General features: G+C 38.5%; 2 long non-coding RNA genes across 3 annotated transcripts; one reads left to right on the plus strand and one right to left on the minus strand.

Annotated features, from left to right (window-relative positions):
- Positions 1-370: 370 nt before the first annotated feature.
- LOC143677094 (uncharacterized) lies at positions 371-1,966 on the minus strand. The gene is made up of 2 exons (XR_013172376.1): positions 584-1,966; positions 371-483 (listed from the first exon to the last, which is right to left on the minus strand). It is a non-coding gene; the product is annotated as an uncharacterized LOC143677094 (long non-coding RNA).
- An 83-nt stretch (positions 1,967-2,049) lies between these two features.
- LOC143677095 (uncharacterized) lies at positions 2,050-15,026 on the plus strand. 2 transcript variants are annotated; one of them, XR_013172377.1, is made up of 4 exons: positions 2,050-2,306; positions 10,205-11,606; positions 11,841-11,957; positions 14,226-15,026. It is a non-coding gene; the product is annotated as an uncharacterized LOC143677095 (long non-coding RNA). The 2 variants fall into 2 exon arrangements; XR_013172378.1 differs by having other exon boundaries at positions 11,844-11,957.
- Positions 15,027-15,420: the final 394 nt, after the last annotated feature.

Consider the following 15,420-nt stretch of genomic DNA (forward strand, 5'->3'; position numbering starts at 1 on the left):
TGCGCTTGCTCTCCCCCTCTCTCCAACTCCTATTTTATGGTGCAAACTGGAATCTTGCCACTCTAGCTGATTTATAATTAGTAGAATTTCTTTCTAGAATCTGGAAATGTATCATCTTAAATTTGATTGATGGGATATTTCTTCTTTCTTTGACCCCACATACACACAGTGGCATTTCATGCCAGCCAGGTACCATTTTGAACTGGATGTCTTGTTACAGGGCTATCAGTAAAATTAACAGCAAACCTCTCTCAGATCCATTAAAGGGTTTTTACATTCTTGCTTAGATTCCTAAAAAGTATTTGTTATATGGCAGTTTTACCTCGGTCCATTCCACAAAAGAGGGACAAAGGACAATAGGAAAACAAAATTCCAACATCAGTTTAATTGAAGTTCAGTTGTAAAAGCATTTTGCTAAATGTTTTTACGTAATTTTTCCTTTTAATCTCTCCAAGAGTCCCAGGATACGGATGTCAGTATTTCCTGCAATTATGAACAGTGGAGAATGAAGCTTAGAATGATTAAATAATTCACCCAAGGACACTTAGCTTTTCAAAAGAGATACTGGAAAATCATCACGGACCTGGGTGCACTTTCTGACAGAGAAGCACTGGCTGTCCATGCACAACCCTTTCACCTTCGGTCCGCATGTGGTTTATCTCCTATCAGGATGCTGGAGAATCCCAAACAGCTGGGCAGATTTAAAATTAGCCTTATTATTAATCCACCTTTTGGAATGATACAATTCTAATATCAATTTGAAATAAATTCTGAAATTTGCTGCCATGAGGATAGCATCAGGCATGTGTCCTGTGAATGTCATTTTCCAACGTGGATCTTTGAGAAACATACATGCAGGGTTCAGAAGAACCGTATTATCCCTTGTTTGGCAAAGGGATTCTTTTGGTCTGTTTCAGTCCGTGAGATTCTGTGTTTTAGACTCATTGAATTCACTTCCTTGCTTGTATTTGTAGGTGCCTTCCTCCCCTCTTTTGAAGTCTTATTTTTTTTCTCCATTCCTATGCCTGGACTTTTCCTCTCAGTGGGTAGAGAGGTGACAGAGACAACAGCCCCCTGTCTGGAAATGTGATAAGTGCCATGAGACGAGTCTGTGACCAGCTCTGTTGACCCACACATACAAGGAGATTCGGTCCAGTGGGAGCCACAGGGAAGGGTTGACATGGAACCTGGAACCAAAGGAAGGGCAGTCTTGGGCAGTGCAGAGCTGCGAGCAGACTAGGCTCTGTCACATGGTTAAGAGCGCAGGCTAGGGGACAGACACACCTGGGCTGGAATCCCTGCTCACTGCTTCCTGTGCGACCTGGAGCAAGTGACATCACATTGCTTGTGTTTACTGTGAGGGAAAACTGGCAGCCTGATGGGAAGGGATTAGCACAACACCCAGGATACAGCAAACGCTCTGTGTTAATGATGATGAAGCTCTGTTCCTGGGTTGCTCAAACTTGAGAGCTAGCAATGCCTGGCAAGGTGTCCCCACAGATGTGAACGTCTCCGTTTCCTGTGATTCAGGTTTTGTTTTCCTATTGTATAAAATTCAGTTCTTCTTTTTTTCCATTTCACAATTCCCCAATCTGCTCCCACCTCTCTCTCATCTTTAATGAGACATATTGCAGTAACACAGAAAGAAACCCTGTTTTGTCCTCTACCCTCTGCCCACGGAAAAGCACAAGGAAAGCGTTAAGGTGTGCTCCAGTCTGCACTGACATCTACTTCCACTCCAGGATCTCCTGCGAGGAGTGAGGGGAAAGACACAGGCTGGTTAAGATGAGGATGCAGCTGGCATGTAGTCCACCCTTGGTACCCCACAGTTTCAGAACTGACAGCGATTTGAGGTGTTGGCTAGCCCAAGCCCTTGCCTGGGCTTAAATCCCCTTTCCAGCCTCTCCTAGTGCTCCAGACCAACCCTGCTGTGACTGAGGTTGAAATAACATGGCCAGCCTCTTGTTGCCTGGAAACAGCTTCTATTGTGATGTCAGAGCCAAACCATTTATATCTTGAAATTCTATGAGTTCCAAATGGAATCAAAGGTCTCAGTTGCTACCCCATTTGGAACAAAGCTTCTGTTTTCACATGCTACCTTTTTTCAGCACATGGGAAGCTACAAATAGTTCAGTGTGTTCCTATCAGATGCGTTTGATGTATAAATGGTGGAGGAGATTGGGAGCAGCTTGTTATGAATTTAAAGATAGTAAACAGTGACATGGAACTTTGCAAATTATTTTCTTGTAAGCAAGGAGAATTTTCATTGTCCTAAAATTTTTACTTTGGACCCCAGCAAAAACACGGTAAATATTCTGGTTTATTTGTTTGTGGTCTAATAAAACCAACCTCTAATTATTTTAATGTTATAAATGAATATTGGAATGAAAAGTTTGTATCCAATGGGAAGAGAAGTATGACTTTAGATCCTATGAGCCTTTGTATTTATTTAATGTGAGGGAAGGGTAATTCTGATTACTCAATGGATTTTTATTTCTGTTTAAATAATCAATTCATACCTAAAATGTGTCTCATTAGGGGTAAGCAAAATTTTGCAGATTTGCCCACCAAATATTGGTCCCCGAGGGGGAAAAAAAAATTCAAAAGTCAGGTATAAATTAAGCTTTTCATCTTCTAGGCTTTGTGCCAAATGGAATTTCAAATAACCATCATCTCAGCTCTGTTTAGCTTGTTATAAAAGCAAAATACATCTGCTGGGAGAGTAGGTAAGGCCTAGGCCAACAGCTCTGGGATTGACAAGGTCAGAGTTAGGGAGATGTCTTTTTAGTTTGTTTCCAGAAATATTTGACCACTGCCCAATAAGGACACTCTTTCTAAAGAGGCATTTTTCAATGGTTAGCAAGTTGTTTTTGTTTTGTTTTTCTCTAATGCCCAAAGGAATTTGTCCAGGTCCCCAGATAAAATACATGAAAAATAGTTTCCAAACTATGAAGCACTGTACAGTTCTAGGTGGGTACTATTTCCTAAAATTAATTTCATTGTCTTTTCACTCAACACTTTGCTTTCCAAAGTAGAAGGGGAAGAAGTGGCTGGGGGAGAAGGTAAGGGGAGTCATGAGAGAAAGTGCAGCGAGGAGCCGGCTGGGACAGGGCTGGGCAAAGGGAGAAATGCTGTCACCAGCTCAGACTGACTCAAGGGTGGTCTGATTTGGAGCATTTAGACAGAGCCCAAAATGGGAGACACAGGCAACAATGAAAGGATCCCGTTAGGAGATACCACAGCCTCCGTTCCTGCTTTTTCACCATGTCTGGTGAACATAGTCTCCAAGACTGTATATCAGCTTATTTGCTGTCACAGTTTTTCTTGATCAAATACTTTGAGAGACTGTTTGGGGGTGGGAGGTAGGCATGTTTTATTACTCCAGATTTGCCAAATGAACTCTTAATTTTAATCGAGTCAACTGGCTGGTTTCCATGGCAGCAGCCTGCTCTTTGTGATGTTTGGGTCTGCAGGGCTAGTGCCCTCGGTGCGCCCTCCTGGCTGTGTGTCCACTCTGCAGGTCAGCGCCTCCAGGAAGTGCTTTGGCTAGGACTGCGTGATCTGGGCAACCTGGCCTTCCACCCATTTGTGTTTTAAAAACATAAACTGTTTTGATTAAAACATAATTTGCAGTTATCATGCACAAAGCAGTTACCAATTTAATATGAAAAAGGGTGAAGATCTGTGGGAGTCCTAAGAATCGAATTTGAACCTTGGCTCTAGGACTTGTTGGCTGTGTGATCTCCAAGCAAATCATAAAATTTCCTTAATCTTGTTCTCTTATTCATTAGATTTTAATGCTACTATCTGCCTTGTAGAAGTCGAAGATGCAATTTAATCAAATATATTAAAGGACTTTTTTCAGCTTCAATGCCTTATGTAAAAATTAGTTATTAATATACTGTGGAAGAGAAGTTCACTACATATAAGCATGCTATATTATAGTTATATAATATAAATTTATATATGCTTATATTTTGCACACTAACCCCCTCCACTATGATTGTTGTAATAACTAGCTAGATTTTATAAGATTAGACAGTTGTGTTCTACTTTTTTATAATTCTTCAAGAAAATTCCTTGAGGTTGGATTCACCTATGACATCTCTATCTCTGGACTTTTCTTAACCTTTTCCAGGTGTCAGACCCTATAAAGCTTTCTCCTTTTCAAAAATAAGAACACAGAGGGGAATGACAGCATAGAATTTATGAGGAGGTAGTCAGGATGGGGAACAAAAAATCATTCTGAAAACTCTGACAAAGTGTAGACCTCTAAAATGATTGACTGTCAGAACCAAAAGAAAATTTTAGAGACCATTTGGCATCCTTAATAAGATATGAAAATATATGGTCTCGGTGTAACAGCTATCAGGCTGGAATGGAAAGAAAACAGGATGAGACAAACTATAAGTTTTGTTATTGTTGTTGTTTTTTGGTCTATAAAGAAACATAAAAGGAATAGCAGCTTCACCATTCCTAAAGTGGCTGCTTCCATTGGCACTGGCTACTTCCACTGGCTGAGGTGGCATCACATGAACTTCCTGGTCACAGCATCCAGAGCTCCAAGAAGGGAGTATTTCAAATCAGAGAAAATTTCATATATCTCTTTTTTATTTGGAATCTTCAGGCCCCAAGAGCCCAGCATCAGGACCTCAATTTCCACACAGTTGTTGGCAGTCCTAATCCCACTGCTCTTAGTGCTACCCGTTGTGGAAGCAGTAGAAGCCGTAGATGCAATCACTGTTCTGTCAGGACAAGTGGTTCTCAGCATTACAGGCGTTTACGCTTCTTTATTCATCTGCACAAAAGGGAATGTGACCTCCAAGGCCTCCTAAATGAAACCTCAACCTGAAAACAAAATTGACAATGAAGAAAATGTGAATCAGTGATGTGAAGGACACACCCAGAGATCAGAACACAGAGCAAAGGGACAAAATAACTAAAATCATGAGAAAAATTATTATAAATAAGGATAACAAAGAATCAACCCCAAACTGTAAGTATTCAGGATGACAAGGCCACCCTTGAATCAATTTGGGTAGAACTAATTGAAAAGAAGAAATAGTTAAGGCTTTATTGAAGAATATGTTTCAGATTTGAAAAAAAAAGTGACTTTGTATATGGATTAAAAGTGTTCACCATGTTCCAAGCAAAAATCAGCAAAAGATGACCCAACAGAAGTTCATAATGTGGCAAATTTTTTAGTTATAATGTTAAAAAACCCTGTGAATATCTAGGCAGGAAAAATGATTGTCTACCAATAATAAAGGAAAAGTCAGGCTAACATCTTTACAATACTTAACACCTGAAAGCAATAATAATAAACAAAAAACTATTAGCAAATTAAATACAGAAAAGATCATAGTATGGTAAAGGATAACTACCATGAATTCTACCATAGACATCATTCTTAATGATAACATATGAGGGGTTTCCCACTGAAATTGGGAATAAGATAAATAATACCTCTATTACCACTTCTATTCAACATTATTTTGGGGGGGGGTAAGGGGGAGGTGGTCCTAGCCGCAGTAATATGGAAAGGAAAAAATTAAAAGCTATAGATATTTGGGAAGAAAATTACTCACAGATGATATGATTTTGTGCATGGAAAAGCAAAAATTCTACAGATAAATGACATTAGAATGATTTAAAGGAGTCATTACTGGATACAAGTTCAATATATAAAAATGAATTATATTTCCATATACCATCAACAAGCTAAAAGAAAAAGGAATTTTAAAATATTGTTTATAATAACATAAAAAATCCAAAACACCTGAATCTAAATTTAACTAAAGATATGAAAGACCTCTATGAAGTAAATTATAAAATTTCATTAAGAGAAATTGAAGAAGGCCTAAGCAAATGAGGGATATACTATACTATGGAGGGATATACTATGTTCATTGATTAAAAGAGTCAAAATTGTAGAGATGCTAGTTCTACCCAAATTGATCTTTATATTTATTGCAATCCCAACCAAATTCTGATTTTGTGGAAAGTGACAGGCTGATTACAAAATTTATTGTAAAAAATGAAAAGGGCCAAGATGGACAAACAAACTCAATGAAAAATAATGTGTGAGAATTTGTTGTATCACCTCTCAGAAGTATTTTAAAACCCACAGTAATTAAGACAGTTACGGATATCAGCATAAAAATAGGCAAGGAGACCAATAGAACAGAACAGAGACCACTAAAACAAAATTGTGCACATATGGACAACTGATTTATACAAGAGAGAACAGGAAAAACTATAGAAAGGGGATAGTTTTTTAAATAAATAGTTCTAGTTCTAGGCCCCCATAAAGAAGTTTACAAAAAAAAAAAAAAGAAGAAGAAGAAATTTGACCCTTACATTGCATTATACACAAAAATCATATCCAGGTAGTTTGTAATTATAAATACAAAAGGTAAAACACTAAAGGCTTTAAAGCATAAGAAAATGTCATCATAATCTTGGAATAGGCAAAGATTTCTTCAACAACACCCAAAGAGAGCTAACATAAAGGTAAAAGAAAAAAATCAATACATTAGATAGTATAACTTATAACCAATAACTTATTTTTATCAAAAGACATCACGAAAAAGATAAAAAGGCAAGCCACAGAGATGGAGATTTTTGCAACACATGTAACTGACAATAGGCTAATTTCCTTTAAATCAATAAGAAAAAGATAGCCTAATAGAAGAAATAGCCAAGAGATATGAACTGAAACTTCACAAAAGAGAATAACCAAATGGTCAATAAATATATGAAAAAATGTTCAACTTAATTAGAGATAAAGTGGAAATTAAAGCCACAATAAAATACCACTGCAAACTCACCAGTACTGCAGAAATTAAGATAAAAGATAGTTGCAAATGTTGAGAGGGATGTGGAGCAATGAATGGAACCTCTCCTGTACTGGTGGGACTTTAGAGTGAAACCACTGCCCTGGAAAACTGTTAGTACCTACAAAAGGTGAACATAAAAATACCTCATGAGCAACAATTTCACTTCTAAATTACACTCAAAGAAAGGCGTATCCATCATGGTCAAATATTGGAAACGACTCAAATATCCATCAACAAGAGAATGGGCAAATATAAATTATCCTAAATTAATAAAATGGGGTACTATACAGCAATGAAAATGAGTAAACTACAATAACATACAAAACAGTTGATAAATTTCACTTCAATAATATTGGGTTAAAGAAGCCAAACACATAAGAATAATACTCTGTTATTCCATTTATATAAAGTTCAAACACAAACAAGCAAAAAAAAAATCTATAGTGTTAGAAATTAGGATAGTGGTTATGTCTGAGGAGGAGGAGGGTATAGGATTGGGGGGGACACCTAGAAGGTAGGAAGGGCTTCTGCAATGCTGTTATTACATTTTTTAATCTGAGTGACAGTCATACTGGTGTGTTTATTTTGTGATATTCCATTGAGCTGTATACTTATGACTTGTACCATTTTTGTAAATCTATTATGCTTTAATAAAAAGTAAAAAAAAAAATTAAATATATGTAGGAAAAAACTAAGAGAACACCGAAAATTAATTATGATGGTTATCACTGGGTAATAGGATTCTAGATTCTTTTTTTTTTTTTCAATTTCTTAAAATACACTTTCCCACTTTTCTGCAGGAGTAAATAGTACTTTAAAAATTGAATCAAAATGAACCGCGACTCCAAACCACAGAGTCACTCATGACCCCACTTTCTTCATTTTCCTTCCCAGGCATTCATTAACCTTATTTTATACTGAAGATGCCTCTTGTAGTCGCCTCTTGTAGTGGCAAGGATTCCATTCCCAGCCCACACTCTAGCTAAGCTCTTCTCTGTCGCCCATCATTGAGCTCTGTGTCACTCAAACATTGCAATCGTGTCCCATCAGTATTCCGGCCAGTGCAACCTTTGTGAAGTGCAATTCTGATCTCATTGTACCACTAGCTCATCCATCCTCAGGCACCCCCACTCCCCACAGAGTCCTTGGCCTGGCATTCTAAATTTCATTCCTCCTACAGTGAAATACTTGGAAATCTTAGTCCCTTCTTCCTCCTTCACACTCCACGTCTTTCCTAAAATATGTTTATAATTTCTTAGCCAACCTGAATTATCATGTCCACGAAAATTTCTTTGATAAACCAGGCAAGTAAAAGTAACATTTTTACCCAAGCTCCTTCTTCACTGGAACCCCCATAGAAGGAATTCAAAGATGAGACAAGCAGATATAAGGAAATGAGAAAAGTTTATGGAAGGGAAAGAAAGTACATGCTCAAGGGGTGGGCGCGGGCGTGCTTGAGGGAGAGTGTAGATTGTTTGGCACATGGGTTTTTATCAGAGCAAACAAAGGGAGGTGGGGTTTGAGATATTGGTAACTTGTGATTGGTTAGGAAACATTCAAATTAAGGATTGCAAGTGAGCCATTGCAATAGGCTTATAGACATTCAAATTAAGGATTGTAAATGGGCTATTGCAATAAGCTGTTTAGACATTTAAAGTAAGGACTGTCAGCAAGCTATTCTGATTGTTCATGCCTTGTGGTTGAACAGCATATGCTGCTTTGCTCAATTGCTTTGGTTTTCAGGAACTTGATTGTTTTCTCTATGTGCCCTCTCCCTGCCCCAGGTCCAAAGGGGCTTCAGGGCTCACAAGAGTTTTTCCTACATCTAACCTACCCTCAACATTTTTTGGGTTGTTAGTTTTTGTGGCGTCTCAGCATTTGGTATCTGTTTCATGACTTTCACCACGTTTTACAATTATATGGGAAGTCCTCTACTGGGTTAGATGTCATGTGGTTAGGGACCATGTCTTTTTCTCCTTCCCTTTCCCCTTCCCTCCCCCTTCTCCTTCTTGTTTTAAGCCATGAAAATTTTTTAATTGAATTCACAGAATTATGTTTTTCTTCCTTTTGAGTCTTGGAAAATTTACATTTTCTTCATCCATTCTCCCACACACAAATCTTTTCATAAACAGGAAAAGAAGTAATAAAGTCTTCTCATAAGATGATAACACAGAAATGTAACTCCACCCCAGAACTTCTTAAAACAAAAAAAGCATTTCATTTAAATGACCACTTAAGCAGACATTACATATTCCTACTGATTAATCCTCTCAGCTAATGTCACCCTCTGTGAGATTTATTTTCCAGAGTTGATGTAACCATTTTATTTTGCTTGCTTTTAAGTTTCAAAATCTGCAAACCTGATGAGTTATTGAATTGTTTTCCCATCGCAATAGCTTTATTTCATTTCAGACACTACTCATCACATGACCTAATCACATATAAGCAGAAATACGACTGAGAAACTCTTCTTGGGCATTTGTTTTTAACCTCATGGCTGTTCGAAACCTTTTGCACTTTCTTCTTTGTCCCAAACCATGACCCAACTTGTTCTTGACGGTTGACCTTGTCTTCTTTACTAAGGAGATCAATGGCATTTTGTCTTGAAACCTCCCGACTCTAAATGTCTCAAAAGTCATCCTTTCCCACCGATGCAGGGAGCAAGGTCTCTCCAAGGGTAGTGGTTCTTAACCCTGGCGGCACATGGATACATCCCCGTGCCTGGTCCAGCCCCATCTGCCTGTGTTGGCTGGAATGAGGCTTGGCCATGGCTAATTTTACGATCCCTCTAGGTGCCTCTTTGTGCAGCCAAGGTTGAAAATACTAATCCGAAGAGACCCTTTCATATTTTCCCTGGAACTCACCTAGGGGAGGATCTGTTATCCTAGTTCTCTCATCTTTGTTTTCCCTTCAGCCTACAGATTTATGCAACTATCTCTCTCAGGCAAAAACACTTTCCCTGACTATGTTCTCATATTGATTGTGGTGGTGAATGCACAACTATGTGATTATACCAAGAGCCATTGATTATACATTTTGGATGGATTGTATGGTCTGTGAGTAGAAAACTGTTTTTGTTTTTTTTTTTTTGAAAAAAAAGCAAAACAAAACACTTTCCCACATCAAATTTTGCTTTGAGCTACTGTTATACCTCTGTTGTTTCCTTTTTCCCAAAGCCTAAGCCACTCATCCACTCCTCGATTTTTGCTCGACTCCACATCACTCTAGTGACAATACTCCCCCAAAGCTGTCAAACCACTCTTTTAATCATTGATAAGTAATTTTTTCTCAGTTCTTATCTTATTTATCCTGTTGGGAGCACATAACACTGTTAAACATCCTCTTTTTTGATTTCCTGTTTTCAGTGTGTCTTTCTACGTCATGGATTTTGTCCTCCAACTCCTTTCACTTCCAGACTGGGTTCCAAACAAGTGCTGATACAAGCACTGACAGCTGTGGTGATAAGCACTTGGATTCAAGATCACCTAAGCCTGGAACAACCACGTAGATTTCACCCTAGGGTGGACAAACAGAAGGCTCTGACTGCAAAGAGCAAACAAAGACAGAGAAGTGGGCATTGCCAAGACAATCTCCTGGTTCCATTGAAGTAGTCTCCTTTCCTGGAGAAAGCCATACCCTTTCTACCTGGGAAGGTCAGGATTCTTCAGTTGCAAAGGACAGAAACCCAAATTAAATTAGGTCAAGCAAAAAAGAACTGGCCATGGGACTTATAAGGCTAGGTGTACACTAAATCCAAACCAGGTGGAACCAGGTACTCTGATGATTTTATCAAAAATATTCCTCTCTTTACCTTACAGCTCTGATTTGCTCCCAGGTTTCCGCTCTCCAGCTTGTGGCAAAGGAGGCCACCAGCAGCTTCAGGCTTTTTTATTCTACCAGCTTAGCCACCCCAGGGGACTGAGGGAATCACTTTCTAGGTAATTCCAGAAAATGCTCCAGTTCTGACTCCATGTATCCTGAATCAGGACACATGCGCATTACTAAACCCATTGCTGTTTGGGCAGACCTGAGGCTCTGGAGTGGGGTCTTCCCCACTTAAACCACAAGGATTGAGAATAGGGGAGGGTGATTCTCAAAGGAAAAGCAGGAAGCTGTTACGGGAAGGTGAAATGGACAATACAAGCAAAAGTAGCCATTGTCCTCTACCCTACCCTACCCAGTCAGTCCCCTTTTAGAGATGGTTTACTCTTTTTCCATTGCCCCTTTTGTCTCCTTGACATGCTCATTATTCCTTCCCCTTAAGGAAGAAGCTGTAAGGACTTGTTATCATATCACACAATTTTCCCAGAGTTTTCTTAGAGGGCATGACTCCCCAAAGTAAGACCTAGTTTTATACCAGGGCAAAAGAAACTATGTGTGATAAGCTGCTTCCAAATGACTCCCAAAGACGCTGGCCTCCTGGAGTTCATGCCTTACGTAGCCTCCTCCCCTTGAGTATGGACGTGGCCTGTGACTTGCTTTGAATCAACAGAATGTGCCAAAGGTGATGGGAGGTATGTGATTATGTAATATGGTACGTAATATTGAAGGGCCTATCTTGCTGGAATGTCTCTACCGCGCTGGCTTTGAGGAAGCAAACATCCACGTTAGGAAATCCCATCTGACAAAGAACTATGGGCCAAAAGAACTAGGAGCCAAAGGTAGCCCCAGCTGACAGCTGTCAATGGCCTCGGGCTAACAACCAGTAAGACAGTGAGGCCGTCAGTCCTGCAGGGGCAGAGAGCCACGTAACCATGCAACAACCAGGTGAGTCGTAACCATGAAACAACCAGGTGAGTCGGGGGGCAGTTCCTTCCCTGGGTGAGCCTCAGATGAGACCACAGCTGGAACCAACATCTTGAATGCAACTTTGCAGAGGATACAGATTCCTGACCCACAGAAACTGGGAAATGATCAATGTTTTCAGTCACTTTGGGATAATTTGTTATACAATAGTAGATAACAAATACCCTTTTCACCTTCCCCTTCACACTCCCCCAGCAGGGCTACACGAGGCTCCCAGGCTTTGACAGAAAATAACAACCAACTCCAAAACTGGTCTTTTCTGGATTGCTGAGGATGGATTCAATGCCTTCCATTCGGGCTCCTTTAAGCCTTGTAAGAACACTGTGTGGGTTCTCCTATCCCTCTTAGACGCTTTCGAGAACAGCTCAGAGTGATAAGAGAGGTTGGTGTTTCTTGGCATGTGGTTGTGGGTGATTTAAAATGAATACTGAATTACACAGGTAATGCGTGAATTCTTTTTGTATGTGTGTGTGAAATGTTAAGACATTTTAGATCAAGCTAAATTTGTCTTTACCTCTCCCAGTTAGTCCCTCCTCCCTCTTCTGAGATAAAACCACTGCAGTACATCTCACATAGGTCCTTCCACTTTTTTTCTTATGCATTTAAGTACATTTTGTATATGCACCTGTAGAAGCATATGGTATCTTTGATTCTTTTCTATAAAAAGTAGAAAATATAGTATCTTTGATTCTTATCTGTGAAAGGTATCATGCTGTATGTCTTAGTTTTCTGGACATTCTATTCCATTGGTCTGTTTGTCTAAATCTGGGCCAATATCATATTGTCTCATTAAAACATCTTTATAGAATGTCTGGATGTTGAGTATGGCAACTCTCACTTCTTTTTCTCTTTCAAAATTGTATCTTGCCTTTTCTTTCATGTATATTCTTACATTTGAATTTTAGAGTCAGCATGTCAGGTTTCTTGAAAAACCTTGCAGGGATCTGGATTTATAGTCCATTAAATCTATAGGTTAATTTGTTCAGGATGGACTGAACAAATATTCAGACATCCTGTCCATGGAAATGTTAGACTCCCATTTATTCATCTTTCCTTTTTTGCCCTTAATACAGTTTTACAGTTTTCCCCACAAGGGTGCTCTAAATTTATGGTTAGGTTTATTTCTAGGTACTCTATAATTTTTATTGCTGTTGAGATTGACGTTTTCCTTTTCAAATTGACTTATTATAGTTTCATTTCAACTTTGGTCTTTGTGCAGCGACTCTGGTTGTTTAGTTCCATTTCCTAAGAGAGCAAATCTGATTGCTTAGGGTACTGGGTACTATACTCTGCAGTTTTCTTTTTGAAAGATATTTAAGTTTTATTGGTAAAATTTGTAAAAGATGCAAACAAAATTTAATATGATTCCATCTGTAAAATATAATAAGAACCATAATAATGTGTGAGTGAGTATATTCATAGAGGATATTCTGAGTGAATGAATATACATAAAGTGTTATCTCTTGAATTATGGAAAACTTTCAATTTCTGAAGTGTATATTCTTCAGAATGTAACACTCTTTTTTCCCCAAAACAATGTCTTCTGTAATTAAAAAAGTAAATGTTTAACTTTTTTTTTACAGATATATTGATGTGTAACTGATGTTAAATTAACTGTACATATTTAAACTATACAATTTGAAGATACAACATATTCAAGATAATGAGTATATTCTTCCCCTAGTTTTTGTGCTCTTTTGTAATCCCTCACTCTCACTCCTCCCAGTTCTTTGCCACCGGCCCCATCAACAGTCAATCACTGATCTATTGCTATTATAAATGGAATTTTTTCTTGATTTCCTCCTCAGATTGCTCATCACTAGTGTATCAAACACTAATGATTTTTGGGTGTGATCATGTACCCTGATACTTTGTTGAACTCACTGGGTCTGGTATCTTTGCTGTAGGTTTTTCAGAATTTTTGACAGATAGTATATCATCTGCAAACAGTGAGAGTTTTACTTCTTCATTTCCAGTTTGGTGCCTTTTAATTCCTTTTTCTTGTCTAATTACTCTGGCTAGAACTTCCAGCCCAATATTGAATAACAGTGGTGACAGTGGGTATCCTTCTCTTGTTCCTGATCTTAGAAGGAAAGCTTTCATTCTTTCTCCATTGAGGATGATGTTAGCCGTGGGGTTTTCATATATTCCCGTCATCATGTTGAGGAAGTTCCCTTCTATTTCTTTCCTTTGCAGTGTTTTCATCATGAAATGATGTTGAATTTTGTCAAATGCCTTTTCTGCATCAATAGTGATGATCATGTGGTTTATCTGCTTTGATTTGTTGATACAATGTATTACATTAATTTATTTTCTTATGTTGAGCCATCCTTGCATACCTGGAAAATCTCACTTGTTCTTGATGTATAATTCTCTTAATGTGCTGTTGGATTCAATTTGCAAGTATTTTGTTGATGACTTTTGCATCTATAGTCATTAAAGTGATTGATCTGTTAATTTTCTTTTCTTGTTTATCTTTGTCTGGCTTTGGTTTTAGGGTGAGGGAGGTTTCATGGGCTTCTGATATTTTTGCCCTACAATATCCCTTCCTGCTTTTAATTACCCAGATTTTCTTTTCAGATATCCGTACCTATTCCATTCCTACTCTGAGAGAAGTTGGGCCACAAAAGCTGGTGAGGGTTTGAAAATGGGTGAAAATGATGACACCAACTTGTGTTTGCTTTTACTTCACTTTATATCAAGCTTGTGAACAAGCAGTGGAATGGACTGCTTGAACAAGGAGCTCAAGGACACAGGCGAGTCAGTGTAGCTCTCCTTGGGCTCCCTCATTCCTCATGGAGCTTGATACAAAATTGGATTTCAATCCAGCTTACATCTAATGAGGAACCCATGAGACAGAAGAGCCAATCAAGGTGATTGACTTCTAATTCCACACTGAAAGAAGAAAGAATAAAAATTCCCCCAAAAGTTCTATAAAACAAGAGAAGTGAGTGAGGCTATCCCTACCAAATACATATTCAATAAACTCTTGGTAATTAAAACCATGAGATACCAGTGCATGAATACATATCAGAAGAGACTGCTGGAATAAAGTAGACTTAAGAGTTTGTTAATACATGTTGATGACGCTGGGGAGAAGTAGGCACTCTCAAACATGGGGGCCATGGTGGCTCAGCAGGCAGAGTTCTTGCCTGCCATGCCAGAGACCTGGGTTCAGGTCCTGGTGCCTGCCCATGCAAAACAAAAACAAGAAACAGTGGGTAGTGTATAAGCTGGTACCAGCCTTATGGAAGACCATTCGGCTGTACTATCAGAGTTACAAATATCTCCCAACAATTCCAATTCTAGAGATTTACCCTACAGGAATATTTGCATATGTGTGAAATGACAGATATTCATGATTTTTCATTGCAGCATTATTTTTAGTAGCAGATTGAAAGCAAACTAAATGTCCATCAAGAGGGGACTGGTTAAATAAATTCTGGTTTATCTATACAATGACTTACTGTATATCTGTAAAATAAATAAGTCAGTTCTTTATTATTAATGGGTAATAATCTCCAAAACATATTGCTATGCGATAAGAGCAAGATATAGAAGGATATGTACAGTATGGTATCAGTTATTTTAAGAAGGAGGGCAAATAAAGGTTATATATTTCTATTTGATTCTATAGGCATAAAGGTTCTCTGAAATCCTAAAAACAAACCCGTGTATATGTGTATGTGTGTGTGTGTTAAAGGTGAGATGGGGCATATGTTGGGGAGTGGGAGGAAGTTATCACTTGGCTTGGATTCCTTAAAGCTGCTGAAAT

This window comes from Tamandua tetradactyla, chromosome 3 (assembly GCF_023851605.1).
Source record: "Tamandua tetradactyla isolate mTamTet1 chromosome 3, mTamTet1.pri, whole genome shotgun sequence".
NCBI lineage: Eukaryota > Metazoa > Chordata > Mammalia > Pilosa > Myrmecophagidae > Tamandua > Tamandua tetradactyla.